This window comes from Pinus tabuliformis, chromosome 6 (assembly GCF_031772625.1).
Source record: "Pinus tabuliformis cultivar Carrire ecotype Pingquan chromosome 6, CPIR1, whole genome shotgun sequence".
Classification (NCBI taxonomy): Eukaryota; Viridiplantae; Streptophyta; class Pinopsida; order Pinales; family Pinaceae; genus Pinus; species Pinus tabuliformis.
In genome coordinates, this window is record NC_142292.1 from 250,871,446 (window position 1) to 250,891,170 (window position 19,725).

Below are 19,725 nucleotides of genomic sequence, written 5' to 3' on the forward strand. Positions count from 1 at the left end.
TACTTCCCTGCGGTTGGCTGCTCTCAACTGAACTGCAATACCCCCGAAGCGATGCGGATCTGCCGTCCTGCGCACATTCTTCTTGAATTCGGTTCAATAGATTGCTCCTTGACAGATCATAAGAATGCCGATCTATTCTCCCTTAAGATCTTCAATTCATAATCGATACCTTGCCACCGGATCCCCTTTTTCTTTATATAGTCATGCTTTTGATAATACCATGAATCGAAACCAGAGGATACAAAACCTGAGGCGCAACTGTTTTGACCAATCTCTTAAGAATAGGTTTAAGCGGGAAAAACTATGAAAATGGTCCCAAAACCACAAATGCGGACTTTTAACATAATGCATCCACACTTAATAATATATCGGGTCCGCTCCTTTCATCGCTATTGGCGATTTGAAGTGGGAGGCTATTATAAGATGGGCGAACACCGCGGATGCGATTTAATATGAAATGATTTTAATTCCTTCATCGGGTCCGACCCCTCTTTTCGCAATCGGAGGATTGGGGTGGGCGACCCTTTATGTATTCCGATATACTGTGGACACGATATTTTTATAAACCATGTTTTGATGCCTTCATCGGGTCCGCTCGCAATCAAAGGTTTCAACGAAGTCCGACGTGCATATATGCCGAACTGCGGATGCGATATTATTATATATTACCTTTAATTCTCCCATCGAGTCCACTACCTCTTTATCGCAATCGGCATTCAGGGCTTTTAAGCATTGGACACGATATTATTATACGTCAAGTTTAATTCCACCATCGGGTCCGCTGAGTTATCGCAATCGGAGGATTTGAGGTGGGCGACCCTTTATGTATTGCGATACTGCGGATGCGATCTTGTTATAAACCATGATTGATGCCTTCATCGGGTCCGCTCCCAATCGGAGGTTTCAACGAAGTCACTTAGCCGGACCCCCGATGCGCATGGATGCGATATTAATATAAACCAATTTTTAATGCCACCATCGGGTCCGTTGCGATATGCCATCGGGTCCATATGTGCCGAAACATATTTAACTTGTGTTGTTTCCGCCAAAAAGGAAAAAGGCCTTTGATTATTGTAAAAGCATATATATATGGGTTTTACGCACCCAACCAACTCCCGATAATATAAATGCATGCATATATGGGTTTTAGGTGCCCAAATACCTCCGATAACATTAATACATGTGTATATGGCCTTTGTTCTCTAATACATGTGTATATGGCCTTTCTTCTATCCTCTTGGCTCTTCTTATCCCCATCATGGTGTATATAAGAGAAATGACCGTCTAAGAGAGGGTTGCCATCAAGTTCAACATATGTTCATAATGCCATAATGCCAACAATCTCCCCCTTTGGACTTGATGGCAACAACACCATCCAAAAATCACTCTCCCCCTTTGACATCAAGGGCAAAGGGCGGATATCTGCTTCTCCTAACTATTTCTCCCCCTGAGAGCTTGCTCCTCCTGATTTCGCCCCTCTGACTTTAGGACAGAAAGTCAAGCTATTCTGGCTATATATAAAATAGGAACCGCGCTATACTGCCTACATATAATATAATTCAGCATCTTTATTGCCATGGATAGATACATTTCATTTACCCAACATGTTCCTCCTTTTGTAATACTATAATGCCAACAATGAATTATGCTCCCCCTGAACCTTGTACGCGTACAAGCACCAATCTGAGAATTAACAGCAGGATGATGCATCGACAACCCCCAGCTTTTGCCTGAGGTATTCAAAAGTCTCCCTGGGCAATGGTTTGGTAAATATATCAGCCACTTGTTCCTTAGAAGAAATGTATTGCAACTTGACCTTTTGTTCAAGCACTTGTTCTCTAAGAAAATGATACTTGATCGGTATGTGCTTGGTTTTTGAATGCATGACTGGGTTCTTTGAAATGCTGATTGCACTTATATTATCACATAAGATGGGGATAGGTGGAGTACAAGTGATTTGGAAATCATGTAAAGTCTGCATCATCCAAAGAAGTTGGGTGCAACAAGATGTAGCAGCCACATATTCTGCTTCAACTGTAGATAAAGCAATCGAACTTTGTTTCTTGCTGAACCACGATACTAATCTGGAACCCATAAAGAAAGCACCACCACTTGTGCTTTTCCTGTCATCCACACTTCCAGCCCAATCTGCATCTGTGTAAGCATGAAGTGTGAGATCTGTATCTCTAGGATACCATAAGCCAAAGTTTTGAGTTCCTTGAAGATATTTGAAGATTCTCTTTACTGCCTGAAGATGAGTTTCTTTGGATTTGCCTGAAATCTTCCAACTATTCCAACTGCATGCATGATGTCTGGTCGGGTACCTGTCAAATAAAGTAGACTTCCAATCATAGATCTGTATGTTGGTTGATGAACTGCAGCCGATTCATCATTCGCACTAAGACTGCATTCTGTAACCATGGGAGTACATACTGGTTTTGAATCTTCCATGCCATACTTCTTCAAAATCTACTTGAGGTACTCAGTTTGAGACAAGAAGATACCACCTTTATTTTGTTGGATTTGCAATCCAAGAAAGTATGTCAGTTCACCTAGCAGGGACATTTCGAATTCTTTCTGCATTACCGAGGCAAAGTTTTGACTCATAGTTTCTTCATTGCTGCCAAAAATAATATCATCTACATACACAACAAGTATTAGCAACTTGTCATTTTCAATTTTTATATAAAGATTGTTATCTGCTGATCCTTTTGAAAAACCTTGTTGATGAAGATATTTGTCCAAACGGTAGTACCAAGCCCTTGGAGCTTGTTTAAGACCATAGAGAGCCTTTTTCAGTCTACATACAAGGTTTGGATCATTCCCAAGAATGAACCCATTTGGCTGCTCAATGTATACTTCTTCTTCTAAATCTCCATTCAGAAAAGCTGATTTCACATCCATTTGAAATACTTTGAATTTTTGAAAGCTTGAGAGAGCAAGGAACATTCGGATAGCTTCAAGTCTAGCAATAGGAGCAAAAGTTTCTTCAAAGTCTATTCCTTCTTGCTGAGCATATCCCTTACAAACCAGTCTTGCCTTGTTTCTAACTACTTCCCCATTTTCATTCAACTTATTTTTGAAGATCCATTTTGTCCCTATGACATTCTTATCTTTTGGTCTAGGAACTAATTCCCAAGTATTGTTCTTTTCGATCTGCTCAAGTTCTTCATCCATAGCCTTGACCCAACATTCATCTCTGCATGCTTCTTTTACATTTTGTGGCTTAGTGGAGGAGAGCAATGCCAAGTAGCTTGAGGCTTCTGCTATTGTTCTTCTTGTTTGTACCCTGCCTCTTTCTGCCCCAAAATCTGAGATTATGGATGATTCTTTTGAACATGCCTGGATGGAGTCTTTTCTTCTATCCTTATCTGTTCCTCTGGAGCCTCTTGAGGTTCTTCTTCTTCATTATTAGTCTGATTTGAAGGGTAGTCTTCATCCTCTTTGATATCTTCATGATTTACTTGCCTAGGAATGTATCCTTTTTCATCAACCACTACATCAATGCTGTCAACAATTCTTCCAAGTCTTTTATTGTAACACTTATATGCTTTGCTATAAGGAGAATAACCAAGGAGAATGCCTTCATCTGCTCTAGGCTCAAGTTTGCCAAGCTGTTCATCAGTATTCTTAATATAGCATTTGCTTCCAAAAATTTTAAAATGATTTACCGAAGGAGTCTTACCATACCAGAGCTCATGAGGAGTTTGAGTGCTGTTTACTCGGACATTTGTTTTGTTGAGAATAACAACTGCGGCATATGCAGCTTCACCCCAGAAGGTTGCAGGAGTTCCAGATTCATCAAGCATGGCACGGGCCATTTGTTGGACTGTTCTGTTCATCCTTTCCACCACTCCATTTTGCTAAGGAGTCCTTGTTGTAGAGAATTCCCTTTTTATTCCATGCTCTTCACAGAAATCGAAAAATTCATTTGAGGTAAATTCCCCACCTCTGTCAGACCTGAGACACTTAATTCTGTGATCTGATTCATTTTCGACCAAGGCTTTGAAGGATTTGAATTTTTCAAATGCTTCGTCTTTGTGTTTCATAAGTCCTAACCAAACAAACCTGGAGAAGTCGTCAATGAATAATATAAGGTATTCCTCTCCTCGAGGTGTCCTTGTCCTAAATGGACCACATACATCTGTATGAATAAGTTCGAGAGGTTTGCTAGCTGATCCTTCCTTCTCAGGGAAGTTAGTCCTGGTTTGTTTACCAAACTGACATGATTTGCATATTGTATTCTCTGGAATTTTGATATCTGGAAGATCACGAACTGCCTGATACTTGCATGCTGTCCTTATTTGTGAAAAACTTAGATGCCCCAACCTCCGGTGCCATAACCAGTGCTCATCATCCTTGCTCATATAGCATTGTTGTTGTCCTTCTTCAAATATGTATAGATTGTTTTGAGTTCTTTTGCCTTTGATCACTGTTTCACCTGTATCAAGATCAAGAACACGACATCCATTTGATCTAAATATTACCTCGGTTCCTTGATTGCACATCTGACTGACACTTAGAAGATTATGTTTCAATCCATCAACGTACAAAACATTTCCTGCTTTAACCTTTTCTTTCAATTGAGCAATACCTTTTCCTTTTATGGCAGCAGGAGTATCATTCCCAAATGAAACTTTCTTTCCTTTTTCTAAATCAGTGTATGATTCAAGTTTTTCTTTATCACCTGTCATATGCTTCGAACCTCCGCTGTCGATGTACCATTGATTTTCCTGTCCTTCTGCATAAAATGCTATCCCACATCTTTCTGGTCGAGGTTCCTTTATTCTCCATGTTCTGGTGCTTGAATCTTGTTCCTTTGTTTGCCGAAACCTACTCCTGCATTTAGAGTCTTCATGACCAAAGTTATTATAGATAAAGCATTCAATTTCATTTTCAAGAGCCGAGAAGTTGTTATAGGTCCTTTTTGTAATCCCAGTCATACTTCTTTGCTTTTGAGCTTCTCTAGTCATGATTGTTTTGTAGGCAACACATTGAGCTGCTTTGTGACCGAAGTTATGGCAAGAGAAACATTGGCCATTGAAGAAACTTCTGCGATTATCAAATTTACCAGTCATATGATTGTGATTTCTATTTTCATCCATTCTTGAGGTAAATTGAGAGGATCTTGGCTGATTAGAGTTTTTGTTCATCCTTAAGGTGAATTGTCCCTGATTTGTCTGGTAGTCTTTGTTTATTCTTGATGAAATTTGTCCCTGTTTTACCTGGTGATCTCTGTTTGGCTTTTGCTCATATCTTCTTGCAGCATTGAGATAACTCTTCGAGGTGGATGCTTGAGATGTTTCTCCATTATACCACAGACCTGTCTTAATTAGAGGAGAGCGCTGTACATTGATGATCTCATCCAGAGTTTTAGATCCTTTAACAAATTTAAGATTGAGAGCCTTTGTTTTCTCAATTTATTTTCGAAGCCCAACAATTTCACATTCTAACTTTTCAAGAGATTATTCCTTTTCATCAAGTTGGATTTGCAGAGTCTCAATGATCACATTCTTTTCTTCTAAGCATGTCTTGAGTCTAGACATCTCCTCATAATAGCTATCTATATCTAGAGCATCCATGTAATCATCATCTTCAAAAGCCATTAAAAGTTTATAGGGATTACCTCGTTCATCTTCATCGCTATTTGATAGACCATCACTGTCTTCATGGGTGTAATAGCTCTTCTTATTTGCATTCTGTTTCTTGTTCCATCTAACAGGTTCCTTTCCCTTGTCAATCTTATCCTTATGAGGACATTTGGCAGCATAGTGACCTACTCTTCCACAAGCAAAACATTTGAAGGGTAACTTACCTCTGAATCTGCCAGTACCTCGTTGAAGATTTCTGACAAAATTTGATTCTTCTTCTTCTTCTGACACATGACTTGATTCAAGGTACTCTCCTTTACCTGAAGCCTTGAAGGCAACTTCTCTCCTATCTGAAGGACATCCTTTTCTCATTTCATAAGCAGTTAGAATTCCATGCAGCTGTGACATGGTGAGAGTTCATAGATTCTCATTTTATTCTATGGCGGACACTTTAGATTCAAACTTGGTGGACAGGGATCTTAGAACTTTTTCAACCACAATAGCCTCTTTTATTTCTTCACCCAAGTTTTTCATGCAGTTAACAATCTCATCTACCCTAAGGAAATAGTTAGCCACACTTTCATCATTATACATTCTGAGATTCTCATACTGAATCCTGAGGGTTTGAAGTTTAGCACGCTTTACCTGTTCATCTCCTTCATAGCTCAAGACAATCTTGTCCCATATTTCTTTTGCGGATTTATATTGCATAACCTTTACGAATTCTGATTGAGATAAGCATCCCAACAGAGTATTGACTGCTTTAGCATTTGTTTCATATTTCTTTTTCTCGGCCGGATCTGTAGAAGTAGCTGAAGGAAAAGTGTAGCCTGTCTCTATGATATCCCAAAATTCCATACCAAGAGATTGAAGATAGGCAGTAACTCTTACCTTCCAATAATTGAAGTTTGTCCCATCAAAAATCGGTGGCATGATTGATGCTTCCCTCTCGTAGTTGCTCATAATGAACGATCTTCCTTCAAGCGATCAAGCTTCTTTGAAGGACCTGCTCTGATACCAATTGTTGGAAATAATACTGAGGGGGGGGTGAATCAGTATTATTAAGTTCTTTTCAATATATCTTCCTTATTTATACTTTGAATTATTCTTCAGATATTGATCGTTACTTTGTATGTCAGTACCATAAAATAATGAGCATGAACAAGATAAATAGATAGTCACACCTAAGAACACCAGATATAAGGTGGAAACCCAATGTGGGTGAAAACCGCCTGCTGCAATATGTCTCTATCTTCTTTCAATTAGAAACTTCTTTTACAATGAGTTTGTACTGGTGCAGTCATTTACTAGTACGCAGGCTGCAACCTGCGGAGAGCTACACTCTCTCTCTCGTTTTCAGTTTTTCCTGGAAGGGAGCTACAACCCCCTACTTCGTTCACGTTTCATTAATTTTCAGACTGGATCCAAGAAGATCAAATGATCATAAAGTATAAATGATTCTTCAGAAATACCCAAACCTCAGATCAATACATGTTTTCTTTATACATCAGATCACCCACGCGCCAACCCAAGCACTAGCTATAAATAGATATCTGATCTGGTCACCTTTTAATCAGAGGTTGTATATGCCAGAATCATACCATAATGCAGAGGACATACATGTTATAGAGCACCCAAAGGCTAGACACAAGACAAACCCAATATCCGGACCTAGAGACCTTTAGCGAATCAACAGAAGACACTATATCAGAGTTAAGGAATGACTGCTACTTCCCTGCGGTTGGCTGCTCTCAACTGAACTGCAATACCCCCGAAGCGATGCGGATCTGCCGTCCTGCGCGCATTCTTCTTGAATTCGGTTCAGTAGATTGCTCCTTGACAGATCATAAGAATGTCGATCTATTCTCCCTTAAGATCTTCAATTCATAATCGATACCTTGCCACCAGATCCCCTTTTTCTTTATATAGTCATGCTTTTGATAATACCATGAATCGAAACCAGAGGATCCGAAACCTGAGGCGCAACTGTTTTGACCAATCTCTTAAGAATAGGCTTAAGCAGGAAAAACTATGAAAATGGTCCCAAAACCACAAATGCGGACTTTTAACATAATGCATCCACACTTAATAATATATCGGGTCCGCTCCTTTCATCGCTATCGGCGATTTGAAGTGGGAGGCTATTATAAGATGGGCGAACACCGCGGATGCGATTTAATATGAAATGCTTTTAATTCCTTCATCGGGTCTGACCCCTCTTTTCGCAATCGGAGGATTGGGGTGGGCGACCCTTTATGTATTCCGATATACTGTGGACGCGATATTTTTATAAACCATGTTTTGATGCCTTCATCGGGTCCGCTCGCAATCGGAGGTTTCAACGAAGTCCAACGCGCATATATGCCGAACTGCAAATGCGATATTATTATATATTTCCTTTAATTCTCCCATCGGGTCCACTACCTCTTTATCGCAATCGGCATTCAGGGCTTTTAAGCATCGAACGCGATATTATTATACGTCAAGTTTAATTCCACCATCGGGTCCGCTGAGTTATCGCAATCGGAGGATTTGAGGTGGGCGACCCTTTATGTATTGCGATACTGCGGATGCGATCTTGTTATAAACCATGATTGATGCCTTCATCGGGTCCGCTCCCAATCGGAGGTTTCAACGAAGTCACTTAGCCGGACCCCCGACGTGCATGGATGCAATATTAATATAAACCAATTTTTAATGCCACCATCGGGTCCGTTGCGATATGCCATCGGGTCCATATGTGCCGAAACATATTTAACTTGTGTTGTTTCCACCAAAAAGGAAAAAGACCTTTGATTATTGTAAAAGCATATATATATGGGTTTTACGCACCCAACCAACTCCCGATAATATAAATGCATGCATATATGGGTTTTAGGCGCCCAAATACCTCCGATAACATTAATACATGTGTATATGGCCTTTGTTCTCTAATACATGTGTATATGGCCTTTCTTCTCTCCTCTTGGCTCTTCTTGTCCCCATCATGGTGTATATAAGAGAAATGACCGTCTAAGAGAGGGTTGCCATCAAGTTCAACATATGTTCATAATGCCATAATGCCAACACAGTATTCTTCAAAGTGTCCACCTTTATTAGCAACACCTTTTTGTCTTCTATCATATCCCTCACAAAGTGATACTGAACGTCAATGTGCTTTGTCTTTGAATGGTAAGAAGGGTTTTTTTCCAAGAAAATTACAACTTTGGTTGACACAGTCTATCCTTATAGCTCCTTGTAGTAACCCCATACTTGAACACAATCTCTGCAACCAAACTTCTTCCTTGCTTGCATGAGTGGCTGCCATGTATTCTGCCTCTGTAGTTGACAATGCCACTACAGATTGTTTCTTACTCATCTAGCTGGTTGCGCCACCAAATAGGTTAAACACATACCCACTTGTAGATCTTCTCTGATCCAGATCTCCAGCCCAATTTGCATCAACAAAGCCACGGATATCCAAAACTCTGTCCAATCCTGGTCTTCCTTGGTAGCACAAACCATAATCACTAGTGCCACGCAAATACCTGAAAGCCCGCTTCACTGTTATCCAATGCTCCTTTCCTGGTTTTGACATAAACTTGCTTAATACTCGCACTCCATGTGCAATGTCTAGTCTAGTACAGACCATTGCATACATCGGGCTACCGACAACACTTGCATATGGAACACGGGACATGTCTTCTTCCACTTCTTGTGTCTAGGGACATTATTCAGTAGATAACTTCACACCTACAGGAATAGGAACCTTCACTGGTTTACTATCCTGCATATTAAACCTTTGCAGTGTTGTCTTGACATACTTCCTCTAGTTTAACTAGAGCTTCCTCTTTACCCAATCTCTTTTAATTTCCATGCCCAAAATATAGTTTGTAGCACCAAGATCTTTCATGTCGAATTTGGAGGACAATTGGGTCTTCAAATCCTGGATAATTTCTTTATCATTTCCAACCAGCAACATATCATCCACATAGAAGACCAGATAAATAACACAATCACCAATTAATTTAAAATACACACAATGATTTGCTTTACTTCTGGTGAAGCCAAGTCCCTGTATAAATGTATCAAATTTTTTAAACCACATCCTTGGCGGCTGTTTTAACCCATACAAAGACTCCTTTAACTTGCATACTAGTTCTTTCTTACCCTTCACTGCAAAGCCTTTAGGTTGCTTCATGTAGATCTCCTCTTCCAGATCCCTGTGAAGAAATGTTGTCTTCACATCCATCTGTTCTACCTCAAAATCAAAAGCAGCAGCAACAAATAAAAGTAATCTAATAGAAGCTACCTTGGCAACAGGAGAAAAAATATCACCAAAATCAATTCCTGACACCTGGGAATAACCTTTTCCTACCAACCGAGCTTTGTATTTCTCCACCTTTCCTTCTACGTTTGTCTTCTTCTTGAACACCCATTTGCTACCATTGGGTTTCCTTACAGCCGGCAACTCCACCAGATCCCAAGCCTCATTTTTGTGCAAAGATGCCATTTCATCAACCATGGTCTCTTTCTAGAGTTTTCCATCCTCTGAATCTACTGCTTCCTTCATAGTTCTGGGATCATCATCAGTAACAAATAAAGCAAAATTTGAACAGAAATCAGTTGGACTATACCTTTCTGGCTGCCTTCTTTCTCAAAATGATCTTCTCACACCCGAAGTTTGTGGCTCTTCATCTTCTGATTCCTTCTCTACTGTAGAGTCTGATTCTTCCTCCTTTAGCTCAAATTCTATCTTCTCAAGTTCCTTTGATGGGACTTCATGTTTAATAACATCTTCACCTCTCTAAACACCACATCTTGGTTGTACACAACCTTCCTTGTTACTAGGTTCCAAAGCTTTTAACCCTTTAAACCATCCTTCTACCCAATAAAGATGCACTTTTCAGATTTACTATCCAACTTGGTTCTTTTCTCCTTTGGAACATGTACATATGCATCACATACAAATACCCTCAGATCTGAAAGGGAGGGTTTCTTACCAATCCATACCTCTCGTGGAGTCTTATCCTCCAACGCTAGTGAAGGTGATCTGTTGACCAGGTAACATGTTGTCTCCACCGCCTCTGCCCAGAATTCCTGTCCTAATTCAACACCACTGAGCATGCTTCTTGCCCTTTCCATCAACGTCTTGTTCATTCTTTCTGTAACTCCATTTTTCTCAGGTGTGTATGGAGTAGTCTTCTACCGTGCTATACCACAATTCTTACAAAATTCTTCAAATTCCTTACTGGAAAACTCTCCACCGTTCTCTGACCTCAACACCTTTATCTTCTTCTCTGTCTGGTTTTCCACTAGAGCCTTAAATTCTTTAAACCTGTCAAAGACTTCAAATTTCTTCTTAAGGAAATATATCCATGTATTCCTTGAGAAGTCATCTATATGTGATACATAGTATATAGACTTACCCAGTGATGGAACCTTCACAGGTCCAAACACATCACTGTGCACAAGTTCTAATATTTGTTTCGCCCTCTTACCACCAGAGGGGAAACTCACCCGATTTTGCTTCCCGCATACACAATTTTCACAAAAACCAAAATCCAGAGAGCTATTACTCATACCTTCTACCATACCTTTGCCATGAAGTATTCGAAGGCCCTTCTCTCCAATGTTTCCAAGCCTTTAATGCCACAACATGGTCTTCTCTCCAGTATGTCCAAGCCTTTGATGCAACAGCATGGTCTTCTCTCTAGAGACCACTAGATTTTTTGCTCCACTTTCAGGAACCACAGAACTATTGCAACCATTAACAACAATGCTACCTTGTAGCTTGTACAGAGTTCCAATTCGAACTCCCCACATCAATACCAATGCTCCCCAAACCATCTTGCAAGTATCCTTCTCGAACACTGTTTTTACACCTGCATCATCCAGCTTGCTTACATAAATCAGATTTCTGGCTAATGTAGGAATATGCATGTTATAGACATTTTTGTGCCTTACAGCTATAAGCATGAAATTTCCATAATACAAGGGATCCAAAGTCCCTAAAAGTGTTGTTCCTGCCCCTAAAGGAACAAGGTCAACCAATGACAGCTTCTCCCAGAAGTTCTCCAACAGAAACTGCTCAAAACTAGTCAAATCAGGATCAATTCAGAAGCTCCACTAGCTGCCTGTGTTGCAAAGCACCCAAATGCACTGGCTAGGTGTGTTGCAACGCACTTGAATGCACTACCCAGCGTTGAGCAGGAAATGACAAGTGGCAGAGTCATTCAACGAGGTGGAGAGACAATGGAAGCTTCCAGAATCTTCTCCAATGACACTTGCCTCACTGAATTCGACCTGTGATGAGTAAGAGGCTCTCAGTCTCCAAGTGGAAGCAAGAACTGACAGAGAGAAGCCATAAGTCAAAACATAAGCTGACTCATCCTCTCTGCTTACATCTATATATGGATCCCTCATCCCAGAGATCCAGGAGGCTGGAATTTTGTACTTTGCAGAGAATTGGTGTTGGTTTGAGATTGAGATTAGTACATTGGGTGATTTATGCTTTGTTGGAGGTGAGGAAGGGTTCCTTTTCTGGGAGGTAGATGCTGGATCGGGACTCACTGGGTTGTATCTCCTCTTGGACTTTCTTATCATATCAATAAAATTATTTGAGTTTCTCCTACATGTTGTGTATCAATGATGTTTTGTTATATTTGCATGTTTAGCTTAATCTGATCCTAAGCTTTTTATGAATGTGAATCTATATCTTCGTATAGTTTCTCTCTTCTGTGATCTTGCAGGAATTTGGTGAAGCTGGGCCAGTAAGGGAGCAGGGAGCTGGGAGCTATTGAAGAGAGGAGCGATTGGATCAATAAACTAGCGCAAGACACAGGTTAGTTTATCCTTCCTCTTCGTTTACATTTCATAAAGAAGAATACTCAAGTAGTTTTCCTTGTTTGTTGCTAAGGCACTATCACACCTTAGAGTGGGATAGGGGCGTTCTGAATAGATACTTTTCCCAACAACAAAATGGCGACTCCACTGGGGAGCGTATCTAGTTAGTTTATTTGTGTTTCTATTGTTGTTCTTCTCATAAACTTAGGAGTAGCGAATCGAACTGCATTTGCCATTTACAAATGCAAAGTAGAGATCTGCTACTCTAGTCCACTCACTGGGCCTGTTTATGATCTGAACAGCTGATCCACAAATGCTCTAATTGCCCTTTGTGATAGCTCTTAGTCCTCCTTTAAATCATCCCTCTAATTGTACCTTACTGATAGCTTTTATCCGGCCAAAAACCATAGATTAAACTGCAAGCCGTGACCCAGAACCCAGAGAAAATTCTCATTTCTGCTTCAGCGCAGGCTCTGTGAAGAGGTTCTGCATTTCAACACAGGTCCCGAGAGGGCTACCTGCGCTGCAATTCAGTTTCTCTGTGCAACAGGTGCGCTGATCAGCCCTTGCCCTGTGCAGCTGAGGTTCTTTGCTTCATTTTGTTCAGTTTTATCTCTGATTTTTGCAGCCTGTTATCAGTGTGTGTACCTATCTGAAAACCCCTTTTCTTTGCCTTAATTCCGCCTCAGTTGTATAAAAGAAACTGTATTTGTTTTTGTGTATTTGTTACATCATTTGCAGTTTCCCATTACAAAAGTAAACTAGTCATACTGTCGCCCTTAGATCTAGACTTGTCATAAGTGTCGTTTTGATCTTAGGAGTAAGTGTGTTTGTTGTTGACAGTTGATTGCGCTTTTACTTTTGTCTTTTGGATTGAATTTGTGAATTTCTAGTGTCGAAACAAGTGTTTACTTCAAAATCATAAAGTGTCGTAATCGTCTTTTTGATTTCGAAAAGAAGCTTGTTTGTGTTTTTCACTTGAAATCGAATTCAAATTTGTACAACAACTTTCTTTTAGGCATCAATATTAAGAAAGTGAAAACAAATACATGCACAAGTGCATTTGCATTTTGACAGTTTGTATGGTTTGATTTAGGAAAAGTGCATTTACAGTGTGCTCTTTGCTCTTTGAGAAAAGATTGTGTCTTTCTTTTCCCCTTGTAGCCAGGATTTTCATTGTTGAAAAGAGATAAAAGCTTGCTTATCATCTGTAGACTGCATTTAGGAATTATATCTACATCTCGTGGTGATCCAAAAAGGCAAACTTCTAAGAAAGATCAACCTAAAATAAATTGAATGAACTTAACAACGCTTTGTAACTTAACGCACAACATAGAGGTCTAGGCTAGAGACGTGTTCCGGCATCGTAAAACCTGGTGACTGTCGGCCTCACTGATGGTTGGGTGATTCCTCCTGAGAGACGATAAGTGCCAGTACGGATTGTGCTCCCACGTACCGTCGAGTATATATTGGGAGACCCCTATAGGCATAAAACCATTATCCATAGGAAGCCGTGTCGGCCGCCCTACTGATCGCAATGCACTGAACACAGCATTCGGGAAGATTGACCGCCCGTACCCTAAAAAGTATTCTGCGGTTTTGCGATTGGTTTGGCACACCCTCTACCTAGATCTCCAGAGCAGTCCCTTTCGTTCCTTTTCAGACTCCTTAACGGAAAAGGTCCATCTGAGCACTTGTCACTTCAGGCTCATTAAAAATCGAAGGAGACTAGAGTCATCTTTTGCTTTTTCTCGACTCTTTAAAATTGAAAAAGCAAGTTGTGTCCAAGCGTCATTAAAATTTATTTTAAACGGAATATTCATACCCTTTTTCTTGCGTTGATCTTTAGGTTGAGAAAATGGAGCCTACCAACCAAGGAATTCCCCTTGGTGGAAATCCTAGTCCCTTCTCCTCTTGGGGAGATGTTGGTGCGCCCCATATGGCCACATTGTCGCTTCCAGGACTGACAATTGGCTTGCCGGTCTGGCTCTTCTCAACCAATGTCGTTCAGAACACCACTATTCCTGAACAGTCGAATCAACAGTTAGACCAGTCCAGAGTTACCCACCAACCTTCCACTTCCTCTAATTCTTCCTCTCCTCCTTCCTCTTCGTTTGATGGGGCTGGCAAAGCCAAAAGTCAAGTTCCTAAGGAGAAGAAGGAAAAGAAGAAGAAAGAGAAGAAGAAGAAGGAGCCAAAAGCGACTAGGGGCAAACGAGTGTCGTCTAACGAAAATCCACACACTGCACTGACCAGGCCTAAATCGCCATGTGTCATTTGCAAGGGAGACCACTTTCACAGAGATTGTCCTTGCATCCCTCGGATACTAAGGGACTAGTCTCCCCGTTTGCACAATCTGGTGGTGTCAACCTCTGATAGCCATGTTGAAAGCACATCGTCAACTAGCGAAAATGAAGTCCCAGGACAAAAAGGGAGAGCTAGATCTCCTTGTAAACTGTGCGAAGGCAATCACGCCATCCACCGTTGTCCCTTCTTAGACGAAGCTAAAAGAGTTTTGGATGATCGTCCAGTTTCACCGTTACGACTCCCTCCTGGATATAAAAAACTCTTGCCGAGTCCTTCGTTAGTTGAAAATCCATCTGGTCCGCTCAAGTGGTCAGCTGAAGCACCGGTCATTGAAGATGAACTAGCTGAATCCATACCCGACGAAAGTCAAAAGGTCGAGGTGGCAGTTGAACCGGTCTTGCCTTCAGAGGTTTTATCTTCGAATGATACAGTCACTGAGGAGAATAAGGATGACACCGTCTAGATTCTCTTCATCAACACAGACTCCGACGAACACGGGGGCAACCTACCCATTCCTTTATCGTAGGAAGGAATTTCATCAGAGTCGTACCCGACCGTCTACTCGGTCCCACCACCAAGCAACCTAGTTGTATCCTTCGACTGGAACCAACTAGGCAGACCCCGTTTGCCAGTAAGCATACCATTCCGAATTATCGTTCAAATATACAGAATGGTCATGGCTGGCACCATCATTGATGAGGGGGCATCTGTGAGTATCCTTTCCTCTATTTCTTGGAAAGCGCTTGGTTCGCCATCGCTTTTTCCTGAAATGAGAAATCTGACAGGCTTCGATAAAGGAACCAGTCGACCTTTAGGGATCCTCCCCAATGTGCCCATAACATTGAAAGGGAAGACCGTTCAAATGAACGTGATGGTCGTTCAAGGACCCTTGGATTATAACCTACTCCTTGGACGAGACTATATATATTGCATAGGAGCCATCGTCTCCTCACTCTTTAGAGTAATGTGTTTTCCGCACGAAGGAAGAGTGGTCAAGCTCGTAGACCAGCTTTCATTTCCCGGATCACGCATCGCAAATAGTCATATACCATCCCTAAATGGTCTCTTCACGCAAGAAATGTCTCAACCCACGGTCCGTCCTCCCGATGAGCACGAGTAATTCGGAAGGATATGACTGGAACCCAGGGGGCATGCGTCCTGGTCTGCTTCGGCAGGAAAACTTCGGGTATAGAGTAGGTTTCTGCAAGAGAATATGACTAGTCCGTACCCCGTCCGTGATTGGAAGAGGGGTTGTTCTAGAATAAGATTCTTTTGTCAAAGTTATGTGAATTGGCGGGCGTCGTCATTCACCTTTGTTTATCTCGGTAGACATCGCCGAAGAAGTGTTTTGTTTGCTGCGCAAATGAGACAATCTTTGGTAACCTGAAAGAGATAGGCCTTTTCTGATAAAACAAATGTTTTGTCTGCAAATTGAGGGGTAACCTTGAAATCGTACTTTATACCTGGGGGCATGCAAACCTTTTGGAGTGCAAGCAAGGGGCGGCTATTTATATTTTAAATTTTTAGGACCTCTAACCCTTTAAACTCGTAGGATTAGTCGCTTCCAAAATTGCATAAAGAAAGGATGCGGGGCATAGCTTTGTAAGGCGCAAGCTCCATAAAAAATGGCATCTTACATGAGACATTCTTATCATATGACTGGATAATCGAGCAGTTTTAGCACATAGTTCATGCTCGTTAAAAAATAAACATAAGATCGAGCAAGTGTTTCAACCCGCGTTTAAGCTCGTTAAAAATTGAACTAACCTCCGGTAAATAACCACCGTGAATGTAACATTATCAGCCATTAAAGCCTTGGTCATGTTTGCACCGTCACCTCCACTTTTCCATTGGCCGATCATTCACCTCCATATGATTGTTTACCCATTTTGAGGAACAGCTGCGAAGAGTGATTTCACTAGCCATCCTTGTGACACTGCCGTGATTGGAAAATTCCAACCCTTACCTGGAATCAGCTGCTACCCGTTTTATCACACGTTCCTCAAAAGACGAGTCTTCTTTAAGCTCTTTTCATCTGACTCGTAAAAAATGAAAAGATTGCCGAGTTTTGGCCTTCCAGCTCGTTAAAGCGATAGGAAGAGCTATCCCTCCTCTAGATTTTAATCTTTTTGGACCTGAGGGATTATTGCACAAAAAGATCGAGCGCTTGTTTTGTTCGGCTCGTTAAAACTATCGAAAATTCATCCCTTCTGTATTGTTTTATACTTTTTCGGGCTTAAGGGATTAGATGACGAAAAAGGAATTCCAGAGTTAACTTTACGTACCTTTTCAAAATCTCTAAAAATGAAAAGGACCGAGTTATCTTTGTCGTTAGACTCGTTAAAAAGATTAATAGCGACAAACTTGTCTTTAGACGAGAACGAGTTTCACTATCGCTAGGCTCGTTAAAACATAGCGATGGGTTTGCCTGAAGGGCAAATTATAGAACAAGCATATGTTATCCTCCTCAAGCTTGACAAAAATAAAGAGGTACTGGTTAGCAATGACTGGGGAAAAATTGGGAAGAAACTCAAAGAACCTTTATTGGTAGCAAGTCGCTCTTGAACATGACACTTCCACTCCGTGCCAGAGTCGGGTTGGGTTGTTTCATTCACCGGTCACATCACCATGGTCTCGCTATACCATCCAACTTTGGGGTACATGCTACCAATCCATCATATAAGTGTCGCCGATATGTTCAAGAGAAGTCATCCAGAGAAGTCACCCGTGTCCCATCCACTACCATACATTATACTTCATTCTTTCATGACCGCCACCCTGAACCATATATCATCAGATCGTTTTCACCTCCATCAAAATCATTTGCTCCGTTCCATGTCATTGATGTGGGATACATCAAGGCCCTCCTTTGACGGATCGCTTCTTGTCGACATCAGCTCATTATCCAAGAAGTTGATCCAGGAACACCCCCTTCAGTACTTTGAAGCTTGCATGCCTCAATGGCAAGTTTCTCACTTCCGGCGACAGGTATACATCAATGACCTTCGACCGAAATATTTTGCGTGGTGTTCGACGCCAAGTCCTTTATTCACACCACGTGAATTGTACTGCAGTACCTTGAGGGTCATCATCCTTATCGGTGATTCCTCTCGCGCTTGTTAACAGTTTACATCATTGACTGGTAATCAAGCGATGTCTTTCCATGTTCGACTTCAAAACATTTCTCACATGGATCGACTTGTACTTAGAGTGAAGATCGGACGAGATTGAAGACCCCGGATCTAGTTTCATCCATCCGGGCTGCGATATATATTCAGGAAAAATAAAGACATTGACATGTACAGCATTGCAGAACAGATAATCATCCTACCGAAAGGATGATGATTTCATCAGAATCATCAATCTACCATCAGGCAATTGTCTGTCCTATGTACATAAAAATGAATTTATAAAGCTGAGCATGGGAATGCCCGCCTCAGCTAGATCATGAAAACAGTATGAAAATAATGTATTGTATTGTATCTTATTACAGGTCTCCTCCCAGCATTGAAAGAACTTCGGATCCTCCTAATAAAGCATTTCATCCGATAAACGACCTCATACTTTAGGGGGCAACTGTTATAGACATTTTTGTGCCTTACAGCTATAAGCATGAAATGTCCATAATCCAAGGGATCCAAAGTCCCTAAAAGTGTTGTTCCTGCCCCTAAAGGAACAAGGTCAACCAATGACAGCTTCTCCCAGAAGTTCTCCACCAGAAACTGCTCAAAACTAGTCAAATCAGGATCAATTCAGAAGCTCCACTAGCTGCCTGCGTTGCAAAGCACCCAAATGCACTAGCTAGGTGCGTTGCAACGCACTTGAATGCACTACCCAGGTGCGTTGAGCGGGAAATGACAAGTGGCAGAGTCATTCAACGAGGTGGAGAGACAATGGAAGCTTCCAGAATCTTCTCCAATGACACTTGCCTCACTGAATTCGACCTGTGATGAGTAAGAGGCTCTCAGTCTCCAAGTGGAAGCAAGAAATGACAGAGAGAAGCCACAAGTCAAAACATAAGCTAACTCATCCTCTCTGCTTACATCTATATATGGATCCCTCATCCCAGAGATCCAGGAGGCTGGAATTTTGTACTTTGCAGAGAATTGGTGTTGGTTTGAGATTGAGATTAGTACATTGGGTGATTTATGCTTTGTTGGAGGTGAGGAAGGGATTCCTTTGCTGGGAGGTAGATGCTGGATCGGGACTCACTGGGTTGTATCTCCTCTTGGACTTTCTTATCATATCAATAAAATTATTTGAGTTTCTCCTACATGCTGTGTATCAATGATGTTTTGTTATATTTGCATGTTTAGCTTAATCTGATCCTAAGCTTTTTATGAATGTGAATCTATATCTTTGTGTAGTTTCTCTCTTCTGTGATCTTGTAGGAATTTGGTGAAGCTGGGCCGGTAAGGGAGCAGGGAGCTGGGAGCTATTAAAGAGAGGAGCGATTGGATCAATAAACTAGCGCAAGACACAGGTTAGTTTATCCTTCCTCTTCGTTTACATCTCATAAAGAAGAATACTCAAGTAGTTTTCCTTGTTTGTTGCTAAGGCACTATCACACCTTAGAGTGGGATAGGGGCGTTCTGAATAGATACTTTTCCCAACAACAATGCAGAACACCCGGAAGTGTTCTAACCCTTCCACCTTGCAACTTCAACTTTAATTTTCCGCGACCAACGATTCTTGCCTTCCTGTCATCCCACAAGAAGACATCACCACCATCATATTTCTCATACTTGCAAAACTACTCTCTATGGGGAGTGAAGTGAAAGGATGCACCTGAGTCAATCAACCATGCCTCATGATCTACATGTGTACTTGAAGAAGCCAAGTACACATCCCCACCTTCATCTGAGGTGGTTTTCGCCTCTGTAGAAGGAGCATCATCAGATCCCTTTCCTTTGTCAAGAGATTTAGATTTACAATCCCTCGCATTTCCAGCAAACCATCTTTACAGATTTTCCTGGAGATTTAGATCTCCCTCTAGATTTAG